The sequence below is a fragment of the Mustela erminea genome, chromosome 13 (genome assembly GCF_009829155.1).
Source record: "Mustela erminea isolate mMusErm1 chromosome 13, mMusErm1.Pri, whole genome shotgun sequence".
NCBI classification, from domain to species: domain Eukaryota; kingdom Metazoa; phylum Chordata; class Mammalia; order Carnivora; family Mustelidae; genus Mustela; species Mustela erminea.
In genome coordinates this window covers 50,788,841-50,806,569 of record NC_045626.1, presented here as the reverse complement: position 1 = coordinate 50,806,569, position 17,729 = coordinate 50,788,841, and the positions used below count along the sequence as shown (strand labels likewise).

At 35.5% G+C, this 17,729-nt stretch overlaps 1 long non-coding RNA gene across 3 annotated transcripts in view; it reads right to left on the bottom strand.

Annotated features, from left to right (window-relative positions):
- The window catches only part of LOC116572058, a 175,783-nt gene extending 158,826 nt beyond the window's left edge, over nt 1–16,957 (bottom strand). For all 3 annotated transcript variants that reach the window (XR_004278110.1, XR_004278111.1, XR_004278112.1), the window contains exons 1-2: nt 16,911–16,957; nt 16,738–16,798 (exon numbers count right to left, since the gene is read on the bottom strand). This is a non-coding gene — a long non-coding RNA (uncharacterized LOC116572058). The remainder of the gene's footprint in view (nt 1–16,737; nt 16,799–16,910) is intronic.
- Nucleotides 16,958–17,729: the final 772 nt, after the last annotated feature.

The window sequence follows — 17,729 nt, the reverse complement described above, 5'->3', positions numbered from 1 at the left end:
TTCCACATATTTTTAGGGCAAATGACAACTGCACTGAAACAACAATTGGCTAATGCAAGGTTGCTAACAAGGAAATAGGTAAGTTGAGTAAAACTGCAGCTTACAGGGGTGCCTGGATGGCTCAGTTGGTTTTGCGACTGCCTTCAGCTCAGGTCATGATCATGGGGTCCTGAGATCAAGTCCCCACATCAGGCTCCCTGCTCAGTGGGGAGTCTGTTTCTTCCTCTGACCTTGGCCCCTCTCATGCTCTCTGTCTGACTCTCTCTCTCTCAAGTAAATTAAAAAAAAAAAAAAAAAAAGAAGAAAGATGAAAGAAAATCTTAAAGAAAGAAACAAACAAACAAAAAACACTTGACTACAGAATGGACAAGGCCTGTTAAATATTTTCCAGAGCCTGGAAACTCCAGATCCAGCTAGCAAGGAAGAATTCTGGGTCCACAGCCATTTTTTTCTTTTTTAAAGATTTTATTTATTTATTTGACAGACAGCGATCACAGGTAGGCAGAGGCAGGCAGAGAGAGGGAGGGAGGGAGGCAGGCTCCCTGCTGAGCAGAGAGCCCGATGCGGGGCTCGATTCCAGGACCCTGGGATCATGACCAGACCCGAGCTGAAGGCAGAGGCTTCAACACACTGAGCCACCCAGGGCCCCCACAGCCATTTTTTTTTTTTTATATCCCCTCTAAATGTGGTGTCAGTAGCAGAAAGAGTGCCTAGAAAATCATCTAAATTCAATAAAGCCTGATATCTGATACAAAACAAAGAAGCAGTTCTTATTAAAAAAAGGTAAGAACCAGAGACCATGAATTCCTAACAGAGGAAAAGAAAAGAACCACAAAAACAATATGGTAAAAATGCATCCAGCTCCAAAAGAAAGGAATCTAACTAAAATCATTTGTGCAGGTGTTAGAAAGTGGTGCTTTCCATTGCCCCTGAATGATGGAAAACCTCCATGAATAAAATTCCACAAAACACATGAGCCCTTATTATAATCCAATATATTCCAAGCACATCTGATTCATAAACACTTAAATGTAAGAAAGATCAAGAACATAAAATTTTCAAGTATGACTGGTTCAAAACTAAGTAAAGAGTAAAGCTGAACCTTTAAAATACAATACTACAAATTAATATATCAATTGATCTGAATATTAAAATACTGATATGAAAATTACTAACTTTTTGTAAATAAAAATGATAAGTTTATTTTAGTCAATTTTATAATTACCACTTTTTCTAAAACTTTACCTGTTTGGCTAAAATAGCATGGAGGACATGGGGACTTAGAGTGGAGAAGGGAGTTGGGGGAAATTGGAAGGGGAGGTGAACCATGAGAGACTATGGACTCTGAAAAACAATCTGAGGGTTTTTGAAGGGACGGGGGGTGGGAGGTTGGGGTACCAGGTGGTGGGTATTATAGAGGGCACGGATTGCATGGAGCACGGGGTGTGGTGCAAAAATAATGAATACTGTTATGCTGGAAATTAAAAAAAAAAAAAAGCATAAACTTAGAATATTAATTGGTTGGGTCAATGCAATTAATTTAATTAGATCTAAAGATAATTGTATCACATGAAACAAATTTTTGGTATTGAGCACAAAAGAAAGGGAAACAATTTAACACAGAATAAACACATCTGAGCCTTGCATGCCATGCACTAAACAGCAAAACACTGAAAAATATGAGGCACAGTACATGAGAAGGAAGTACATGAGTTTTATACTCATGTACAAAATGAGTACATGAGAAGGAAGAAAGATTATAACAAAAGGAACGTGTCCTACATTCTCAGCTTCTCTGGTCTTCTTCATGCTTCTCCACCTCAGTTTTTGCAATAGATCTCTATTTGAGGTTCATACTTACATGTGTTACATACAATCCTCAACTCTGTATACATGTTAGTATCACCTGGAGAGCTTTGAAAAATACACATGTCTGGCCCAACTCCAGAATCCTTATATATATCCTACGACCTAAGGTTGAGGACCAAGCATAGCTATTTTAACAACATTTCAAGTCTGGGTTGACAGTCACTGCTGACGAACTCAAAGAAAGAAATGAATGCTGTTTCTCTAACAAAAACAAGTCTGTGAACGGCATTTGATTATTCAGAAATTCAGGAACTACTAAATTTGAAAAGAGAATATATATTTTGTCAAAAAAAAAGACTTATTGTAACTAGGCGTTAATATCTAAATCTGTACCATTATCAGAAACACGAAATAGAGATAATACAAAAATGAATGACTACTTTTTAAGGACAAGGGACGTATGTAAAATGCAGCTGCAATTTGCTTTATGACATTCTATAAGGTTAATGAACTTGCTAGAAGTATACTAATCCTGTTGCTAAGCAACTAAATTTTCTGTGCACCTCCAAAATAAGAATCCCAAATTATTAAGCATTTTAAGAGGCTAATTCAGGACTGGTGTGTTGTTATAAAAAGAGAACCAAGTATTTTCATGACAGTCATTCTCACCTGGAAGTTCTTCTAAGGAGTCTAATCACATTGCCAAGAGGTATAAAAGACAATGAAGAAACCATTGCCCTTGGGATGATGACTTTGTGTTGAATAAGCTAATAGCCTGATCTAAACAACTAATTTGATTGATAAACAAAAGATGTCCTAACACACTGATTGAACAACTGGTTGATTTTTTGAATCACCAGTTAAAACTAGACTCTAGCAACAGAAATGGAGCCATGATATTAAATAACAGTTGAAATAGATAATGTAGTGTCAAATATGAAAATCCATATATTCTTATTTCATAGCATTTTAAGTATTTTAATGCATTTTAAATCTAGGAAATAAATATCTTTGTGCATTTATTAAATTGTCCTTTCAGAATGAAGTTACAAATTTTAATATTCTTGTCACATATACTGGAAAAATCACTCAAAGGATTCTTGACATTTCTTAACATATATTATTATTTATAATGGTATTCTTTTAATGGTCACTACTTACAGTATTTTAATTACATCTTAGTTGAATAGTTGATTTCCACTATTGTCTCCAGTTTTGATAATTAGGAAACATCGATTACCCTAAGACTAAATACTTATGCTGCAAAGCAATCTTATCTCTATCCAGCTGTGCTTTCTTTCCTAAGGTAATGTCCTTCGTATTGCCTGTAGAACCCCGGAAATTAAGCATATCAGAACAGTGGATAATAGCAGTTTCTAAGCAGATTCCCGTGGTTAAAACTTGTCACTATCACATATTGACTGATTTTTTTTTTTTGTAGTTAACTGATCTTGAACAAATTACTTTAGCTCTTTGATTCAGTTTTTATGAAATGGCAATACTCACACATCTACATCAAGGATTTTCAAAATATGCTTCACAAATGAATCTTCTAAGAATCTTGTTAAGATTCTGTCACTCATTAATTGTGTTTAATATAGAATCTATATTCTGCATTTTTTAAATCTCCATATGATGCTTGTCAAAGCTGCTGGTTATTGCCAGACTTTGAGGAGCAGGATCTGCATCATAAGGTCATTGTGAGGGCTAGATGAGATAATCCATGTAAAATTAATAATACAGTGCTTTTCTACATAGTAAGTGCTCTTATCATTAACATTTTCAGAGAAATTAAAATTATGCAACCTACTATATTTATTTTACAGATAACTGAAGATCTGAAATGACCTGTTCAAGGTCACATGAACTAATCCCAGGGAAGCCCTTGATTGTTGCCCATAGTTTCCTTGTCCATTGCCTCCAAACTTTGACCACATTATCCCTCTCCACTCATCTAGAATGCATTCCAAATCTACTCTTTCTACACTAACGCTATGCATTCAAAACTCATGGTTTAACAGCCACCCTGGGAAGCCTTTTCCAATTGTCTAAATCTATACTGTCTCCCTGTTCCTCTGAGCTGCTATTTTTCTCTTCTTTTCTAATCCTTTTGTACTTCCCACACACACTTTTATTTAAAATATTTAGAATGTAATCCAACTAAGTGAAATAAATGCATGAACTGATTTTTTTTCCCTCTATGTATATTCTATAGTACCTTCTCTATAATCAATAAATAACACTAACTGGGGGCACCTGGGTGGCTCAGTGGGTTAAGCCTTTGCCTTCAGCTCAGGTCATGGTCTCAGGGTCCTGGGATCATGCCCTACATCAGGCTCTCTGCTCAGCTGGGAGCCTGCTTCACCCTCTCTCTCTGCCTTCCTCTCTACCTACTTGTGATTCTCTCTGTCAAATAAATAAATAAAATCTTTAAAAATAAATAAATAAATAACACTAATTCATAGATCAAAGATCATTCATGTACTTTCTTGTCATTATGAATGTCAGTTAGGTAGATTGTTCAGGAAAAGCAGAACACCCATTCCCTTCATGCCTTTTCTAAGTGTATTCTTGATTTCCTTCATAAGTTCTTAAAGAGAAAATAGGATATGGAACTGAAATAACCTGAGTTGGAGTGCTCAGGCACACTTAGAAGTCTATATGGTGTGAAGTTAAGATGGCAGAGTAGTAGGGGAGTCCTATGCTTGCCTACTCTCTAGATAAATATCAAATCATTCTGAACACCTCAGAAACTGATCTGAGGACTAAAAGAACAAATGCACAACTACAGAGAGAAAAGAGGCCACATTGTGGAAGGCAGGAGTTAAGAGACATGATTTGGGGGAGAAAAGAATTATGGATGCTGCAGAGGAGAGGAAACTCCGATCACATAGGGGAGAGAGAGACAAAGAGAGAGAGAGAGAGAGAGAGAAGTGCACAGTGGCACTTTTCCGAAACCACTGACCGAGAAAATGAGTGGGGTTGATTATTGTGAGTTTTTACAACTAGCAGAACCCAAAACTGAAGTCTTAGAGGTCCATGACATGGTTGGTGTGAAGCCTGGTGGGTGCAACAGTGCTCCTGTGGAGAGAGAGGGCAGGGCCACGATTCAACATATGGTCCAACGATTCTCTGCATTGCACTGGAACAGATAGTTCCTCCTTGGAGTTCATCTGGAGAGGTAGCATTGCCTCTCACAGGACAAAAGAACCAGTGGGTACAACTGCACTGCCCCATTTATTACCATAGGTGCAGAGATACCTGCTGATGGCAGCTAACCTGGATGCTGGTTTTTTGTTGTACTTTGCTCTAAACTACAAGCTCCTATACATTTGTGTAACTGACCTTCTTAGAAAATTAGCACCAGCCCCAGCATGGGGAGACCCTACCCCCAGAGGATCAGCATGGCTCCATGCCATGCTGGGCCATGCCATGCTAAGTCCCTAAAATTTTGAATTTTGAAATTCAATGTCTGGGATAAAACACAGGAGCACAGGAGCACTGCCACTCCTGGGCAGACAGATGGCCTGGACACAGAGAGTGTGAAGCCAGGAAACAGACAGAAGCCTGGGATACATGAAGATAGATTGTCTGCTCTTTGGTGAAGGCTTCCTGAACCTCAGCAGGTGCAAAATCCCCTCTCTGGGTATGAGGGAGCAGGCTGGTGTCATTTTTCTCCCATCAGCATGGATGGACTTAAGTGAGTAGCACAGCATCCACAGTGGAGGCTTAAGCCATTTACACCAAGACCCACTGCCCTGCACTCTGCAGGTGCTTCTTTACTAGGGCAAGTGTGCATGAGTGCCAGAGTAACAATGGGCCACTCCCCAGAAGGCCAGCACAAACCCCCTTGCAAGCACCAAGTCTACAACCATAGAGTGCTGCAAGGCCTCACCTCTAGTGGAAATCAGATCAAGTCTATGTTAATAAGCAGACCAGAGAACACCTGGATAAAACTTGCCACACACTGGACAAGGTCAAACACTCACCAGTGTAGGTAAGGAGAAACTCTGCAGAGGACTGACCTGAGGGAAAGAGAAACCCAAATACAGGAGCCAAGTACAGGTAGCATATACCAGAAACACTTCCTGAAGCACCAGGCTGTGGACAGTATCTGACCTCTTCATAACAAATCCATTATTCTCAGGAGCAGGAAACAACAGGCTTTCCTAACAGCAAGAAGTATACAGAGACCTAGACAGATACCAAGACAGAGAAATTCACCCCAAAAGAAAGAACAAGAAAAGGTCACAGGCAGGGATCTAATTGAAATAGATATAAGTTATATGCTTGATCCAGAATTTAAAGCAGCAGTCAAAAGGATACTAGCTGAGTTTGAGAAAAGCATAGAGGATATCAGGGAGTCCCTGAGTGCAGGATAAAAGACTGAAACACTAGTCAGGATGTAATAAAAAAAATGCTGTAACTGAGATGCAAAACCAGTTGGATGTAATGGCCACAAGGCTAGAAGAAGCAGAGGAATAAATAAGTGATATAGAAGATAAAATATAAAATAATGGAAAATAATGAAGCTGAAAAGAAGAGAGAAAGAAAAATATCGAATCATGAATGTAGACTTAGGGAACTGAGCAACTCCATGAAGCATAACAACATTCATATCATACAAGTCCCAGAGGAGAGAGGAAAAAAAGGCACAAAATGTTTATCTGAGAAAAGTATAGCTGAAAACTTCCTTAATCTGGGGAAGAAAACAGACATCCAAATACAGGAGGCAGAGAACCCTGATCAAAATTAAAAAAAAAAAAAAGGAGGCCAATACCGAGACATATCATTGTAGAATTTAAAAAATACAGAAACGAACAAACAAACAAACAAAACCACCAAAAGCAGCAAGGGAAAAGAAACCCCTAACTTACAAGGAAAGACAAATGAGAGAAGCAGCAGACCTTGTCACAAAAACTTGGCAGGCCAGAAGAAGGTGGCATGATATATTCAATGAGCAGAATGGGGAAAATATGAAGCCAAGGATACTTTATCTAGCAAACAAGACTGCCATTCAGAATGACAAAGAACTTTCAAGACAAGCAAAAACTGAATGAGTTTGTGACCACTAATCCAACCCTGCAAGAAATATTAAAGGGGACACTTTGAATGGGAAACACAGACCAAAAGGGACAAAGACTAGAAAGAAAAGAGAAAATCTCCAGAAACAATGACTTAACAGGTAATACAACAGCATGAAATTCTTATCTATAAACAATCACTCTAAATGTAAAAGACTAAATTCTCCAATCAAAAGACATAGAGTCTCAGAATGGATACAAAAACAAGATCCATCTATGTGCTCCCTACAAGAGATTCATTTTAGACCTAAACATAACTGCAAATTGAAAGTGAAGGGATGGAGAACATTTATGCTAATGAATTTCAAAAAGAAAGCTAGAGTAGCTATACTTATATCAAACTAGATTTTAAACCAAGGACTTTAATAAGAGATGAAGAAGGGCACTCTATCATAATAAAGGTATCTATCCAACAAGATGGGACAAATGTAAATAATTATCCCCCCAATTTGGGAGAAGCCAAACATAAAATCAATTAATAACAAACATAAAGAAACTCTTTAATAATAATACAGTAATAGTGGGAAACTTAAACACCCCATCTACAACAATGGACAAATCATCTAAGTAGAAGATCAAAGTGACACATTGCACCAGATGGACTTAAAAGACACATTTAGAACATTTCGTCCTAGGGCAGTAGAAAACACATTTTTTCAAGGGCACATGGAACAGTTTCCAGAACAGATCACATACTGGGTCAGAAATCAACCTTCTACCAGTATAAAAAGATTAAGATCATGCTATGCATATTTTCAGACCACAATGCTATGAAATTTGAAGTCAACCACAAGAAAAAATTTGGAAAGACCTCTAATACATGGACGTTAAGGTACATCCTACTAAATAATGAATGGGCTAACCAGGAAATTAAAGAAGAAATAAAAGAAAATAAATGGAAGCAAATGAAAATGAAAACACAATGGTCCAAATGGTGATCATAAGAGGGAAGTATAGCAATATAGGCCTCAAAAAGCAAGAAAAATCTCAAACACACAACCTAACCTTTCACCTAAAAGAGCTAGTAAAGGAACAGCAAAAGAAGCCTAACTTTAGGAGAGAAAGGGAATTAATAAAGATTAGAGCAGAAATAAATGATACAGAAACAAACAAAAAAAATCCAGTAGAACAGATTAAAGAAACTAGGATCTGGTTCCTTGAAAGAATTAATAAGGCAAGCCTGGGTGGCTCAGTTGGTTAAGCATCTGCCTTCAGCTCAGGTCATAATCTCTGGGTTCTGAGATCAATATCTGCATCAGGCTCCTTTGTCAGCAGGGAGGCTCTTCCTCCTTCTACCTCTCCCCCCTACTCATGCACACACTCTCTTTCTGTCTGAAATAAATAAATAAATACATAAAAAATAAATTAATAAATTGATAAATCCCTAGTCAAACTTATCAAAAAGAAAAGAAAAAGGATTGAAATAAATAAGATCATGAGTGAGAGAGGAGAGATCACAACAAATTCTATAGAAGTACAAACTTTTATAAGAGAATATAATGAAAAAATATGCCAACAAATTGGGCAATCTGTAAGAAATGGATAAATTCCTAGAAACACTATTACTTACAACATTAGCTGTTAGGGCTTTTTTTGGTTTTGCTTTTGTTTTATAGATTCTGTCTATAGAGGTAGTTACCTATTCCTATTTTTCTGGAGAGATTTTATAATAAAAGGGTACTGAATTTTGCCAAATGCTTTTTTTGCATCAATTGATTTTTTTTTTCAACTAGGCTGTTAATATGGAGGATTGTACTAGTTTTTTGGAGATTGGTTCAGCCTCATATACCTGTAGTAAATCCAATTTAGTTATGGTGTATAATTTCTTTTATATACTTGTTGGAGTCAATGTACCAAATTTGTTGAAAATTCCTATGTCTAAGTTTGTGAAAATATTGGTCTGTATCTTCCCATCCTTCCTTTCTGTCTTTCCTTTTTTTCTTCTCTATCCCTCTCTCTACTTTCTCTTTCTTTTTAAAATTTCAGTTATTGTATTTTGCAGTTCTATAATTTCCAGTTAGTTCCTTTATAACTTTTATTTCTTTTCTAAGATGTTCTATTTTTTCATTTGTTTAAAATGAATTTGTAATTATTCTCAAAGCAATTTTACATTGGCTGCTTTAAAATCTTTGTACAATTATTCCCACATCAGATTCATCTCTGTATTGATGTGGTTTGTCTTTTGTCACTTAAGGTACAATTTTCTTGGCTCTTACATGACCAGTGATTTTTTATTATATCCTGAACATTTCTTCTGGTCTACTTTTATGGATTGTAGTCTAATGACAATTTAGTTTTCTGAGTCCTTACAATATTTCATTCTGCTTCATTTTTCTGGTTCTGAGTGAGTGAGCACCTGCTAGACCGCCACTCGAGCCGCATATGGAAGTGGAAGACTTTTGTAAGCCCCCCAGTTATCACTAGGTGTCAGGTGGGATATGTTGTATTAGCAGGAGAGAATTTCTTATGCACTGATCTCTGGCTGAGTCTGGTAGGCTTCCCAGTATATCTCTGCTGTGTGGCAGAGAGAAGGAAAGTGTCTACCTGAGCAGATGAGTGGAAATGTCAGAATTGCTTGCACACACCATGTACCATGACTTCCTTTCTTCAAGATCTAGTTTAAATCTTATTTTCTCTAAGAAACTTTGTAGTGTTGGGGCACCTGGGTGGCTCAGTGGGTTAAAGCCTCTGCCTTCGGCTCAGGTCATGATCCCAGGTCCTGGGATCGAGCCTTGCATCGAGCTCTTTGCTCCGCGGGGAGCCTGCTTCCTCCTTTCTGCCTGCCTCTCTGCCTACTTGAGATCTCTGTCTGTCAAATAAATAAAATAATAAATCTTTAAAAAAGAAAAAAAAAGGAAACTTTGCAGTGTTATCTGGTTAAATTAATTCACACTCACTATATACATGCCATAATAGCTTACACATAATAGCTTACACATCTTTGTTACAGTATAGTACTTCATTAAACCTTGTAACAGAATGGTTCATAAATATGTCTGCTTCATCCATTATTGTGGGACTCCTTGGAGGACAATTACTGGTGGACATTTTATTTGCATTTATAAAGTTCCTAGCCCAGTATTCCACATAGAGTAGGTACTAATGCTCTTTTAAAACAAATTTTAATAAATGGATACTTCTCAGTTCCTTCTCTTTCCAACTGTATTTTCCACTTTCAAATTTCTTGGAATAGTTTGTATTTAAGTCAGGACCTTTTACAAACCTATGTCCTACTTAACTCCAGTGCTGTTGGTTTCTTATCCTAGGCATCCTATCAAATTCAGTACTATAGTGACTATTTTAGGATCCAAATAACATTTTTATTTTGATCAAATATGAAATAATTTGGCAATAAAACCATTCAACTAATTACCACTCAAATTCAAGCATTGAACAATTCTTTTTTCCTTGATTACTACTACAATTTTACATCTCAGTCCCATAATTTCCTTAGTTTAGTTTTCCCTTTATATCAAAAGACATATCTGGAGAGAAAGTCATGATGGAGGCTAATTACATTTAGTGCTTGCAGGTCTATTTCATATTTAATATTACTAAATTATGGAGTTTATTATGACTTCAGGAATACTAAATATTTTTGATATGCATGTTTTCTACATTTCTTTTTTAAATTTACTTTCTTTTGTTACTATTAAAGTTTTATTCAATTATAATTAACATACAGTGTTATGTTAGTCTCAGGTATACAATATAATGGTAATATACATTCTACATACTTACATACATATATAGAATGCACAATTCTATACATTTCTCAGTGTTCCTCCAGGTAAGTCTACTCTTAATCCCCTTTATTTCACTCACCCACTCTACCTCCTCTCTTAAAACCACCAGTTTGTTCTCTCTATATATGTATATATATGATAAGCATGTTTAAACACATAATCTTAAGTGTGTTTCTTTTGACTACTCACTTGCTGATACAATTTTATAGTTAGGTGTGTCCCTATGAAAACATACCCTTTCCTAAATTTCGCTGTAAAAATAGAATTTATGCTTTCATTCAGTGTCATGCTTCTCTATCAAATAGATTTCTTTTCTTTTTATTTTTTTAAAGAGAGAGAGAGAAAGAGAAGGAGAGGAGGAGCAGAGGGAGAGGGAGAGAGAGAATATATGCGCTGGGCATGGAGCCTGATGTGGGGCTCAATCTCACAACCCCGAGATCAGGACCTTAGTGGAAATGAAGAGTCAGAGGCTTAATCAACTGAGCCACGTAGGCACCCCTCAAATAGATTTATTTTTCTAAAATTTTTTAAAAATGCAGTTTGAACCAAGGTTCACGTAACAACACAACATCCAGATGGTTATATTATGGTGATATATAGTAATTATATATTGCAATCTCTGATTCCTCTGTGTTATAAAAAAACACCATGTCAATCTAAGCAATGGAAGTATAAAAGAAAAAATAAAATAAAAGAAAGATAAATTAAGAATAGAAGGAAGGAAGAAAGAAAAAGCTGTATGTTTTAATATGTTTAAATAAAATGGTTTATATAATCTTAGCACAAAACTTGTGCCTAAAAAGTTGCATAAATTATTATTCCAGCCGAAAATATCAGTAAAGGTGAGGATAGTTATTTAATTAAGCAAATGTTCATCAATATCACTTTACAAAGTGGAGGACAACTGTATAAAGTGGTTGGTATGCTGGCCAGGCTTATACAGAATGATCTCACCATTCATATCTTTGATGTTAAATAGTTTACATCTTCATCCTTAATACATTAATGTCACTGGATCATGTTCATATTCTAAATTCAAACTTGCCTATATCTAATGATTGATATTTCTAATAACTGCCTGCAAATCAATAATGTGGTTTAGCAACATCATCACAATTCCAAAGCAATGCTGGTTTTGAAATTATTTAGACATCTTATTGAATCTTGCCATCATTAATTTTTACAATCAGTGGAGTTGACACTTAAGAAGGATGTTAGTAGTGATATGAAACACAGAGGTCATAAATACCGAATTGAGAACATATGAAAACATATTGTATATAAAATGAAAACCTAAATTGATCTTTTCAGAATTTATACTTTTTAATTGTGTTTTGAACTTTAAATTAAAGAACAAAATTACAGATGTAAATATTTAATAAAGTGTCGAGAAAGGGAATTTTGAATTTTATGTCTAAAAGTGAAAATAATTAAAAATTATGTGGTATTATTTAGCTCTCTGGAAAAAGAAACATGTTTTGCAAAATTTTTTCTTCTTCTACTTTCCATGTCAACATCAGTACAATATTAAAAACTGGTTGCATTTAAAACTAAAGGAATGTCAGCAAATATCTATTGTACAGATTAATGATTTAAGTCTTATTCAGATAACCTGTTAAATCAGATGTTTCTTGGTTAGCCCATTTCATTAAAATGTTCTCTGGCTATGAAATTGAGAAGGTAATCTTTTTGTACCTATACTCTGTGTCTAACTTCAGGTCCAAATGAAGTCATAGTTTTTTTGTTTTTTTCATTTGTTTTATTTTGTTTTTCCTGATCATAAGTAGATGACAAAGGTCTTCTTTATTGTTGTCACTATCTAGAGAAAATTTATTAATCTTCTTATGTACAATCCAAATACCACCAACTTTGAGAACCTCTCCAAATACCACATGACAATAAGGATGCAACCACCAATATTTTCTTCAACACTTGGTTCATGAGGATAGAATTATTCCTATGTCAATCTCTTTCTCTGACTTAGCTCTATCCAATAGAAAATAAAGTGTGAGCCACACATGTAATTTAAAATTTTCCTGTAGCTACATTTAAGGTAAAATAACTTTAATACATATCATTTAATGTAAATATCTAAATCTCTTTTATAATTTCAATGTTATTAGTGCACAAATTATTATGGAGAGATTTTATGTGATTTTAATTTTTTTTTAATTAAGTGTCTTCAAAATCCTGTGTCACTTTACCATTAGAGCACATTTCTTTTTGGACCAGTCATATTTCAGATGCTCAATATATGGCTAATAGCTGCTCTCTTGGACATTACAGATCTACACTTGATTTTTGATTGATTGGTTTCATTCACTGAGCCTTATTTATCCATTTATCTATTTCCTTAAGTTTCTCCTTTATCTTTTTACTTTGAAGAAAATAAAAATAATTTAGACCTACCTATTTCCATCCTAGTCTTTACACTTAGATTTTATACCCTTTATTTAATGGCAGAATACCATTTTCCTCCTGACTTCTGCTGAAATATAACTGCAGGGATTTTCACTGTCAGCAGCATTATTATTGAATCATTTATTGATACTTTATGTGTAAAATGTGACATTAATTGTTCATTATACAATATGTAGCAAATACTATGACATACATATTATAACCCCACTTTTTTTTTAAAGATTTTATTTATTTATTTGACAGACATCACAAGTAGGCAGAGAGGCAGGCAGAGAGAGAGAGAAAGAGAAGCAGGCTCCCCACTGAGCAGAGAGCTGTATGTGGGGCTCGATCCCAGGACCCTGGGATCATGACCAGAGCTGAAGGCAGAGGCCTTAACCCACTGAGCCACCCACGTGCCCCGATAACCCCACTTTTAAGTGGAGGTTATTTGAGATTCAGAGATTGAACAACTTCAACACAATTATTAAATGGTCAAGCTAGGATTCAACCCTAACCTAGACTTTTCTCCAATATACAGCATATCAAGGAGCAACAGGTAAGACTGACTGGATCCTCTGTTGTGATAGAGATAGAGTATGTATATGACCAATACCCGACAGAGTACCAGATATATCTGTTAAGTGGTGACTGAGAAATGAAAAGATGACAGGAAATGGAGACATCCAAGGTAACATTAAAAACAATCTTTCCTGGCTGCCCAGGTGGCTCAGTTGGTTAAGCATCTGACTTTGGCTCAGGTCATGATCTCACTAGGCACCAAGGTCTACTTAGGGCTCCCTGCTTGGAGGGGAGGCTGCTTCTCCCTCTCCTTCCTGCTCACACTCTCTTGCTATCTCTGTCTCTCAAATAAATACATAAAATCTTTAAAACAACAACAACAATCTTTCCAGATAGGATGAAGCCTGTATTAGCTTCCAAAAGTTTTTCTCTTCCTTTTAAAACTTTCCTTCATAATGTTAAATAAGAAAGTAAATCCTCTTCTACAACTCAGCATTTTTTCCTAGTCCTGAAACATTTGGGATCAAAGTAACTCCATAGATCTGTGAATAAATACAAACTATAAAACAATATATGCAAACATGTAAAATAAACATGATTTTGATGTATGATCTGTATAAATTACATGATCTCCAGTAATATTTGAACTGAAAATGAGATCAAAAGCAAACATTTGCCAACATGTAGCTTGTTTCTATAGTTGTTGTTATTTCATTAGTCTGCTAGATTTTTTCACATTAAAAAGTAACTGATTTTTAACAGTGTCAAAAGACTTGGGGGGGATCTATATATCTGCTAGGAAATTATTACCTGCCTTATAATCTTTTTTCACACAGGTTGCCATTCTAGTTAAGGTTAGATCATTTATTTTTGTTCTGATTGCTTCCTGATGAGAGTCAAAGTTGGTAATGAAAGCACATTTATGAATTTTGCCTCATAGGCACAGATCAAAGATCATGAGATCATAGGTTTTCATAGGGCTAGATGTGCAAATGTTCTATAGTGGTTTAAACTTTCTGCTATTAAAAAAAAACTTTGATGTATCACTAATTGGCTTTAACACCATTGAAGAGGTGCTGAAATCAGTAGGCAAGAAATTTCTAGCAGTAGGTAGAACATGGAGAACTTTGAGAATCACCATATGCTTTCAGAAATTCAGGCATTAAAACACAAGTCCAAAAAAGGAGTCAACTCAATTTTCTATTATTATTTTTAAAACACAGCTTCATTATAATTTCTACAAAGCTACTGCAAGTGTTCTTGCAAATTCTAAAAAACTTAAGTTGTTACTTCACAGTTTTTATTTTTGTAGACAACTACTTGTTATATGCAATGCATTGTGACACCTAATGTGCAATGAAAGAATGACAAAGATCATTCTTCTCTGGTAAGTTGTGCACACTTGAATGAATAACTGTATCAGAAACTCCAATACTCATGAAATAAGGAAACATGTCAGACAACTGTCCTACAAGATGTATTGAATTGGGTTGTTTGATTTTACTATCTCAGTACACGCCTTCTAAAATCATATTTCTTAGATTGATCAGTAAAATAACCCCTACCAACTCTTGGGAAAAATATAGAATTTCACTTTTACTACTAGAAACTAAAAATAACTTTCTTCATCTACTATAATTGGTCATTTTTTACTAGAAGAGGTCATTCTCAAGAACATTCTGAGAACTTATTTGTAGTAAATAGAACATATACTTAATGTTTCCCCCCAGTTATAGTGACATTTTTACATTCAGACAAACACATTTGTTCTTATTCCCCTTGGTGACTAAAGGATGCATTCACATAATGTGTAAACATCACCATGGTCTAATAGGACAATCTTTTCATCACACCAAAAAGAAATCCCATATAAATTAGGAGTAACTCCATATTCCCTCCCATTTCCTACCTGTCAACCTTAGACAACCACTAATATAATTTCTATAAACTTTATTAGATTATGCCATTTCTTTTATTTTCAAAGAGGCTTCTGGACAGTGAGGAAAAGATACACACATAAATAACTATGTCAATAACCATGTGAATTTTACTCTAGATTTTCTTATTTTTTAAGATTTATTTATTTATTTGAGCGAGAGAGTGAATGTAAGTTGGGGGGAATAGTTTTATTAGTAAATTCTTTGAAATATATAAGGAAAAAATAATATCAACTCATAAAAAACCCTTTAAAAATCAAGGGAAAAAGAACATTTTGAACTCTGATTTGTAAGAATTCTTATAATAAAACATGCCCAAGATATTTTAAGAAAAGAACATTGTAAGTTAATACCCTCATGAACACAGGAAAAGAGTACTTATCAAATTATGAGGAAATATATATACAATATATACATAAATATATTAATTATATATTTTACACAATTATAATATGTATATCATCTATTTAAATCTCTATCTATATATCTTATCTATAGCTATATCATCTGTAATACACCATCAAATGCAAATTGCCGCTTCCAGTCGGCGATGAGAGAAGAATTAGGCTCAAACAAGTCAGCTGCAAAAGACTGGGAGCAGGGGACAACAGACGAAAAGGACTGCTGCCACGAGCAACTCTACAGTCTCACTTTTATTGGATAGAAAACAATAGCCAACAGAAGGATTGATGGAGGTCGCACGTTAGTCACGTCTTGCAGGTCAGCAAGGAGGAGGGTAATGTTTATAGTTAACCAAGCACATTCAAAGGACTCCTCTAACTAACAACGAGCACTTCTGGGAAGAGAAAGGAGCGATCACGAGAAAGGGAAGCAGGCGGTTTTCGTTCCACCCTGAGCTGACCGGGCGTTCCCGGGTGCTCGGCTTCCCTGAAGCAGGCGGCGTTGGGCCCTGGGTGGGCCAGGCGTTCCCGGCTGCCCAGCTTCGGTGAAGGGGTGGCCTTCCGCCCTGAGCCCTGAGCGAGCCAGGCATCCCCAGCTGCCCAGCTTCACGGTCGTACATCGTCCTTCTCCCCAAAGACCTGTTGTCAGTATCAGTATTTTTTAAGGCCTTGTCTAAATGTGCTTGGCAACTAGTAAAATCCTCCAGGGGTTACAGTTTAAGTAACAAATTGTTCCGAGGGGCAGCAGCACAAATTATCCTAGTAATATACTGTTAGCTTAAAATTTAAAAAAATCAAAAATAAATATTCACTAGCAAAACATGAAATTAGACCTTACCTCACACCATTGTTGAAGAAGAAAGATTTTACCCTTCTCTTTAACATTGCTTTCAGCTGATCTAAAAATTAAATTGACATGAGACTGATTAGCAGGAGAAAATCATATTTAATCATGTACATATAAGGAATCCACATGAGAGATTCCAAAGACAGGAAAAATGTAGTACATACATCATTCTGGACTAAGATAAAGAGAATAGGGATCTGAGGCTTCAAAGGGTAGAAAGGCAAAGGTAGAAAAGATTCGATGTTTGATAAACAAATGTTTGCTGGGTCATCCAGAACCAATGACAAAAAGAGGATTTTGATCAAAAAGGCCTTGCTAGGTTGTTACCTATCTACCATACCTGGTTAATATTATACTATGGTTATTTATGGTGATAGCTCCCTTTGAGGTCCTCTGTCTTAATTCTTTTAGGCAGTTAGATGGGAGGCAAAAAAGATTTTTTAGTCTTCTGTTTCTTAAAAATAATCAGCTGAAAATAATTCACATGTCAAAGAGACACACTTTAGGGTGGCAATTTTCCTCTCCTATGCCATGCATAAAAAGTAATTCAAAATATATCATAAACCTAAATATAAGCATAAAAATGATAAAACTCTAAGAAAAAAAACATAGGAATGAATCTTCATGACTTTGAGTTAAGCAAAGGTTCTGTAAATATGTATATAAGGATAGCCAAAACAATCTAGAGAAAGTATATTAGAAGACCTACACTGTGAGTCTCAGTATTTGAGAATATCAGAATGACTATTTGATGTAATTATTTTTCCTATTTTTACAATAAGCTTCATAATAATGGTTTAGTGTGTTTTGAGATTCTAGCTAATGACGTTTTTAGTAAGTTGATCATATATCTCACTTTGCCTAAAACACTATTGATTTTTTTTCAAATGTAGATAATATTTTTTATTGTGTTATGTTAGTCACCACACAGTACTATTGATTTATGCCTACTGCTCATCTGTTTTTTGTTTCATGTCTATTTT